At 33.5% G+C, this 8,030-nt stretch overlaps 1 long non-coding RNA gene across 1 annotated transcript; it reads left to right on the top strand.

Annotated features, from left to right (window-relative positions):
- The first annotated feature begins 648 nt into the window (after positions 1–648).
- LOC130592032 (uncharacterized) lies at positions 649–2,588 on the top strand. Its single transcript, XR_008970067.1, has 3 exons — positions 649–712; positions 1,162–1,212; positions 2,514–2,588. It is a non-coding gene; the product is annotated as an uncharacterized LOC130592032 (long non-coding RNA).
- The last annotated feature ends 5,442 nt before the right edge of the window (positions 2,589–8,030 follow it).

The following is an 8,030-nucleotide window of genomic DNA, read 5'->3' as shown; positions in this document are numbered from 1 at the left end:
CTGATGTATATTAAATTTAGGGACACTATGAAGAATGCTTTTTCATTTGTGTTGAAATTTTTGTTAAAAATTCTAAATAGAATAATGTGAATTGCCTAATGGATCCGGTGTGTCCACAATTTAGAAGGTGATTCATTAGTTTAATTGGAGATTTGTACCTTGCTTTAGTATAATAAGATTACAATATCAAAGCTCTTTGAGTGTTGGCTAATGAAACCTTGATACTATAGATATTGTTACTTAAATTGAATGTATTACAAGAAAATACAGGTCTACTATGCTCTGAAACTGCTAATCTGATGTTGTATGATTGTTGCACTTTACTTCGTAGTAATCTTTGATTTCTCTCTGCATTTAAGGCAAAAATAGTTAGGATGAACATTAGCGAAATTATTACTAAAACTAATCTACTACTTTTTTTTAGACCTCAAACTCGGAACGATCATACATGAAGGGAAAATTTGTAGAAATGACCTCAAACTTTGATCAAATTGGGTAGCTACTGAAAATGTTACTGAGTAATACTTGTCCCCTTATCATTATATCACGTTTGATTTAAGCTTGACTATGCTTCTATATCTTTAGTTTCTGATTGGAATGTAACTCTGCATATTTATTATTAAACTAGACTCATACTCCTTTGTGCAGATTCATCCTTATGTGATTGGAAATGTTAAGGTTGATGTGCGTTCAACCGAAAAGTACTATTCAAGTAAGTACAAGGATACTAAGGTTAATCTACGCCAATTTGTGTTAGCTTCGCAGCTGTTCTTACATTTTGTGCTTGTAATTATTTTTGAACTTGAAAATTTTGTCGTTTAGATTAGTACATGTGGAAAAGATATTGGGGGAAAATTGGTTTTTTCCACTTATTGATTTTTATAGTTCCATTAGTTATACTTTCCTTCCATTTTTTTGACATGCGGAAGTTTTCAAAATCTAAGGGTTCGCTCGGCACCAATATAAGTTTTTAGTTTTTGGTTTTTGGTTTTATGAATATAAAAATTATATAATATAAGGGGTATAATAAACTTTAACTTAGTCATACTTATACTAAAACATGTCAATTTTGATACTAACAATAGATTCTGGGAATTACTTTTTTGAGTTTTCATATTATTGTTTCAACTTGAAGCTTGTTTTTCTTTTATATATTTTCAGCTAAATGGAGTTGAAATTTTCCATAATAATGCCACCGGTGATCTTGGTCAGGTATGCTTTGATATGTTCTTACTTTTTTTTCCTATCAAACCTAAGTTATAGCCTTCTTGATACAATTGTTAGATCATTTCAAAATAAATGACCTTTTCTTGCTTAAATTTGGTAGAGAACCATATGATTCTTTTTGTCTGATTCTATCATATTATTTTCATGTGGAAAGTATATAACTAAAGAAAAAGATTATGGTGTATGTACTTCTATTATATTAAGTCAGTTTCCTATTGACCTAATTGCAGTCACCTACCTCCTACTATCTTTTCTCCTCTTAATTAATGAACAAATGAAAGTAAGATTTGTAATATAAGCAGACATTAACCTCCAGGCAGTTCAGAGTGCCCAACTCTTATAAGATATTATGCAATTAGCTTTGTTGCTTGCTGAATGGATTTAAAGCTTTGGCTAATGTTTTGGATATCTTTATCAATAGTTGTGAGTGAGTTAACTTGACCAACCTTGTTATATCTTTGATAAATTCATACTTCTAGTTAAGTTTGGAAGTAGGGGAAATCTTCATATCAATGGGAATTGTTTTTTTCTTATGTTTGCTAAATTTATGATAATAGGGACATCTTTATAAGCCATTGGTTCTGAGCTGAGTATGGTTTCAATCTTCTCCTAAGTTAATATTCTAAATTGAAGTGGCTAACATGTTTTACCAACAAGGCTAGCTACTTGCTATAGTTTATTTTTAGAGGTGTTTTACTCCATTGATCTCAGTTGCCAATTTATACTAATGATTGGTTGATTAAAAAAATTACCTTGATTAAATTTGTTTGTGAGTAGAAGAGAGGTTGAAGGAGGGAGAGATTTGGTTTTGTGCATGAATTTTTAGATCAGGATACTAAGAAAGCTAACAGTGAACTACTAGCATGAGATTTGGTTCTCTAATTTTAGTCTCAAGCAGGAATATGGCCATATGAAAATTTGAAGATTTGTAGATTGTGTGTCATTAGTTGCCCAAAAACCATACATTATTGGCAGTGATCATGTGCAATGATGTCCCAATTAGTTTTGTTATTGATATCTGTTACAGGGTTAGTTTAAGAGGTGGCAACAAACACTTTAATTGTCGTCTATAGTGTTGCCAAAGTCTTTATAGCAAGTTTATTACTCAATATAAAAAATTATATATGATACAAAATCTTTTCTTTTGTTGAGTGCAAAGTTATTACTCAAGGCTAAAAATTATGATATTAAAGGATTTTTTATACTATAACATAGTAAGTTGATATAGATAAATTTTACGAGCACTCCACTAACAAAGCATATATTTCTTGTGGTTTTATGTTCAGATTTAAGGCAGAAGATGCTTCTAAATGAAGATTTTGGTTTGTGAATAAGATGTTGTGCATTGGACTCAATTTAAGCCTATGAAACTTGTATAGTTTTTAGATTTAGATACTGTCAAAGATTGTCCTAGAAAAGTTGAATTATATCAAGTTATACAAAAATTTCTTTTATCTTTGTTCATCTTTGATGAAAGCAGTTTTAATTTTTTATTATAAAATAATTATCTGCAGATAAGATATTATATGCCTATTCTTTGATTCATATGTTTACATGAAAAGCAAACTTGAAAGGAGGATCAAGAGAATATTCTACTGTTCGTAGATGTTTTTTCTAGGCTAAAATCTCGACACTTTTCGTGTTAAGAGTTCTTTTGGCTCCGAAAATTTGTTTGTGGAGGTAAAATAATCGTAATGATGGAATGTGTCTAGAGCATATTTCGAGACGCAGAAAAGCGCTAAGAAACTCAACACAAAACAATGTCACAAGTCATAACTGGACGCGGCTCGGTGTTGAGAATCTCAACGCAGTAAAGTGTCGAGAATTCTTCATGCGTGAAATCTCAACGCTTTTATATTGTGTTGAGAATCAATTTCTCAACACATTTTTTCGTCCAGAATCTTGAGGAAAAGCGTTGAGAAAACACTCTTTTTCTAGTAGTTTAGAGTATTTTAAAGTTGCTGAAATTTATTTGGAGTATTGATTATAAATTCTTATTGTTGTTTTAGGCGGAGATTTTTCTGTAGACAACTTCTAAAGTTGTTAAAAGTGGCCTATCAATTTGTCTACACAAGGTACATACATATCTATGTGTTGTTTGTGGTAGTATCATGATTTTAGGAAGGAAAAGTTATGTAATATCATGTATAGGAACTATGTGAGTTCATATATGATTGCTATTATAATGGATTTTTTAACTAGAATAATACAAACTTTTGTCCAAAATTCCTCCAGGAAGACATGACCGGTTGTGACTTGTTGCTGCAGGTAAATTGCTTACGTGACACTTACTTCTTCTTTCTTGTTTGCTCTGGTTCTTCTTCCTCCATTTTTTTTCATTTTTATATTTCTTCTCTCCTACTCCCCTTCCACTGTCTTTCTCCCTTGGCAACCGCTGACCCCACACCCACCCCTCCATTTCCCTTCCCCCCCCCCCTAACAGAGCCACCCCCTTCCCCCAGACATATGTTGTCCCCTCCTCTCCCTACCACCTATCCTTTGACCACCACCTCACTCAGTCAGATCAGCTCCCATCTGTTATTTCCCTAGGAACACTACAAGAGGGGAGTGAATTGTATGTGTAGAAATAAACGTAACTTTTTGCGAAAATTTAAACTTAAACAAATAAACAAGCTAGAGGAACACAAGGGATTTTTACGAGGAAAAACTTCTTGGGCCCAACAAGAAGAAACAACCTCGACCACTAGGGATTTTAAACTCAACTCTTTCACTAATTAGGCCAAACAACTTTGTTACAACCTAATTCTGTTCTCGAGCCACACCTTGAGTTCCTAAACTCAAGTTCTTGAGCCACTGTTCCCTTAATAGCAGTTCCTCTCAACTTCACTCGAAGTTTTCTCACTCTTACTAGCTTTACTCAAAGCTTCTCTCTTACAGAACTTCACTCAAAGTCCCCTTACCCCAAAAACCAAAATACAATTGATCGAAATAAGCTTATTGGAATTAGAGTAAGTAAGCAAAGAACAAATGGCTATTATGAGAGAATGAAGGCACTGATACTTAATTAGTTAAACTCACTTAATTACTTAGTCAGACACAATTTGGAACTTACTTAGACTTCAATATTTATAATGACAGTAATATAGAACGTGGGAATTAAAATCGTGTTCATGATAAAACCATTATCCCATGATGTTCCTTCCCTTAAGGAACACGTTCCTTAACACATCCCATGATCCCATGATCTCTGCTTGAACGTGGACATGTTTTAGTTACTGCTCCTAATTTATAGGATTTACTTGAGCATTATCCGAAAATCAGTTTTAATTATAAAATAGATTTAATTATCAAAACTAAAATTAAATCGTTAAGAAAAATATTATCTTTTAAATAAAATCCTTTTAAAAACCGAATAATATTTTTCTTTATCTTTTCGGAAAAACAAAATCTTTCCTTTAAAAAGATTTTCCACAAAAACAGATTTTCTCTTAGAAAAACGGTTACCTATTATTTAGGCATGTTTTACTCAACTTCCATTAGTGAACCATTATAATGCTTCGAGTCTAAGTCTAGTTTCTTTTATTCATAAGTTCCTTTAACTGATTTGTTTAGTGCCAATTTGTTTGTTCCTTACAAAGGAACAAACTATCATTCTCAAATAAAACTGCCAATGTTCCTTACTAACATTACTTGTTCATTTACAATGGAACTAGAAAATAAAAACACCTTGCTTTATTCTTCTTGCTCCAATGCTTCTCCAGTATCACTTAAAAGAGACATCTTCACTTAGTCTTCAAAAATCCTCACTTAATTTCTTCCTTGACTTAGTATTCTCTTTGTTCCTTTCAATGATACCTTAAAGAATCATACACTTAAATAACTCATTAGTTCACTACTTAGTTTGCATCTTTGTTCCTTTGTCATCATCAAAACTAGGGTTCAACACCATCCAGCCCCAAAAGAACCCCTCACTCACCTAAAACAGCCGCAACACCCAAAACAACCTCTCATCTACTCGAAATCAGACCCCCTACCCATTGCCCATCGCCCACCTCCGTAACAACCCTTCACCCACAAGAAATTAGCCCCTACCTACAACCCACCGCCCTACCGCAAAATCAGCCCCACCCAGTAATAATGGTGGTGATGTTTTGCTTTGGCGGTTTATTGGGGTGGTTTAAGATTTTTATTTTTTGGGTGATTTGGGGTTCATGGTGGTGAGTGTAGTGTTGATAGGATTTGGTGAGTGGGGTTCATGGTGCTTGTGGCTAGGTTTTGTGTATTTGGGGGGGGGGGTGAGGGAGTGGAGGGGGGTGGTTTTCGAGGATAGGGTGGTTGCAATTAGTCGTTTTCAAGGGTGATTTGGTGGTTTTTTGGGGTGAAGGAGCGGAAACGGGTGGTGGGGGTGGTTTTCGGGGATGGGGGGGGGGGGGGAGGGAGACGTGGTGTTTTTGGGGGGTAGGGGAGTGGAGCAATGGTGTTTTCTGGGTGGAGGGAGGGGAGATGCGATGCTGCCGGTGGTTGGAGTGGGGGAGGAGAAGGGGGAGGGGGAGAGTCTAGTGTTTTCGTGTTAGGCTTTTAGTTGTTAGGGGGAGGGGAGGAGAGGGAAAGAGATTTTGGATTTTTTAATATTTTCTTTTACCTGTTTTACAGGTTAAAGGTCACATTGCCCTACTAGAGGAATTTTAGGCAAAAGTTTATATTATTTAAAAATAATCAAAAGTTTGTAATATTACGAGAAAACAGGCAAAAATTTATATTATTGTAGTTAAAAAATCCTATTATAATTGAATTTTACATGTTTTACGCCTGCGTGCGAACATGTTAAGTATGACATTTAATTATGAGATTAATATCATGTTTGTACGGAATATTGATGCAAGCATGTTGGTCGGAAACTTTATGTATTAATTCACGTGGGGGATTAATATATTTATTAAGTTGGATCATGATTGAATCATGTGTCCCCTTATATTATTATCTTCATTACTCTATGAGGACCGTGGGCCTCATTTGGTAAGTTGCTAATTTCTACCTTTGAAAGATAAGTTGGTTGTTGGCTAGGTTCAACAAATATGAAGGATTGAAATAAAAAAGGAATTAATCTTGGGTTGTAAGTTGTATGATCACTTATTTAATCCTAAGATAAAAAGGAATAAAGTTGTGAATGTTTGATTATATGTCATCTTTATTGCTTATGTGTCATAACAAGTAATAACTGGTAAATCATGTAAAGTGAAACTTGAATAGTAATAAACTTTAGACTGGTGCACGTCTGAAGCTGGACAATTAGGAGTTGGGGTACATGGTGGTCGTGCCATGGCTTTATCTGGGAATTGGATTAATCACCATTCTTATTTTTATTAAAACGTTCATCGATATTGTCGGTCAAAATGAAATACAAAGTCGCGCCCGTATTTCGTCTTCCTAGGTGAAGGCTGGTTTTTAGGTGAGACAACTCGGTCTAATGATTATTCCATTACAGTAATAAAAAGATTGTTAAAGTTTATTTCAGTAAAAGTTATCTGTAAATTGTTAGATTGTTATGTTGTTATTTATCACTGCTTATATTTATTACTATCATGTTAGAAATGTTTATTTATTATTATGTGGTACTCAGCTTTGCTGACTACGTGCTTTGTTTATGTGCGTTGATCATGAATTTGCCTTATTGATCATGTGATGACCCATTCTTGGTGAGCAGATTCTTTAGTGCATTGACATCTACAGGTGTGCAGATGTTGCATCATGGGGTTCTGGAAATGGAGAGCTTGTGTAGCAGATTGATCTGTTTATTGTTTTAGTAGATAAATTTAAATTTAAGTTTGGTTTGAAGTTAAAGTTAACAATGTTGTTTGGTTTTAAAGCTATTTCATTATTTATTATATTTCAATTCTAAAGTTCAGTTATATATTTTCCGCTGCAAAATTCTAAATAAGCCAATACGTTATCAGGCGGGCCATAATGATTTGATGATTCTCTAATTTTTATATTGAAAAGTATTTTGAAAAAGAGAGATATATCGGGGTATACAGCAGGCTGAAAAAGAATTTATATCAAGTGATGTCCTACTTTGGCTAATTATACTTAATGATCTTAATTCATTTTAAACTTAGTTAATCCATCATTTAAAGTAAATTTACTAACCCAACTCTAGTTAATTATTGCTACAGATTGTTCAAAGGCTACTTCAATCATGATTAAAACTCAACATGGATTTCCATCTATACTAATATATTAAAAGGCGTGCGTAAACTAGGAACAGTGCCACGTGACGCTCTTTCTAGTGAGTTTTAGTTCATGTAATCCATGTACAATAAAAAATATAGAAATTGCATAGTATAGGTTTTGATCCCGTGACCTCAAGTTCATGTACTAAAGTTTTAACCACTAGACCAAGTTATATTTAGTGATATCATATCAAAGTACAATATTAATAAATGAATTTTTTCTTACCCGGGGCATAGCCCGGGCTTAATAACTAGTTTTTGATTAAATGGAGTGGTAGTAATAACATAATGTAAACTAGCCTTCATATGCACGCGATGCGTGCGTTAATTTCAAAATTTGTTATTCTATTAGATACTCCATTCGTATTTTATTTATGATTAAACTTAAATGTGAAAAATTCAACAGTTAGATGAATTTAAATATATTAATTCGCTAATGTAAAAAAATAAAAAGGTTGTGAGTGATTGTTAACATTAATTTTTGTGAATGAATATTGAACGGAAAGAACAAAAATAATGAGTTGGTTTAACTAAATTAAAGAGTATCAAAGGTAGTGAATGTTCAGACTTTTCATGTGCACGTTATGTATGCCATCTTTTTTTATAAGGTAT

Source organism: Beta vulgaris, chromosome 6, assembly GCF_026745355.1.
Source record: "Beta vulgaris subsp. vulgaris cultivar EL10 chromosome 6, EL10.2, whole genome shotgun sequence".
NCBI lineage: Eukaryota > Viridiplantae > Streptophyta > Magnoliopsida > Caryophyllales > Amaranthaceae > Beta > Beta vulgaris.
Note: the sequence above shows the minus strand (reverse complement) of the source record. Positions and strands in the feature narration are given on the sequence as shown.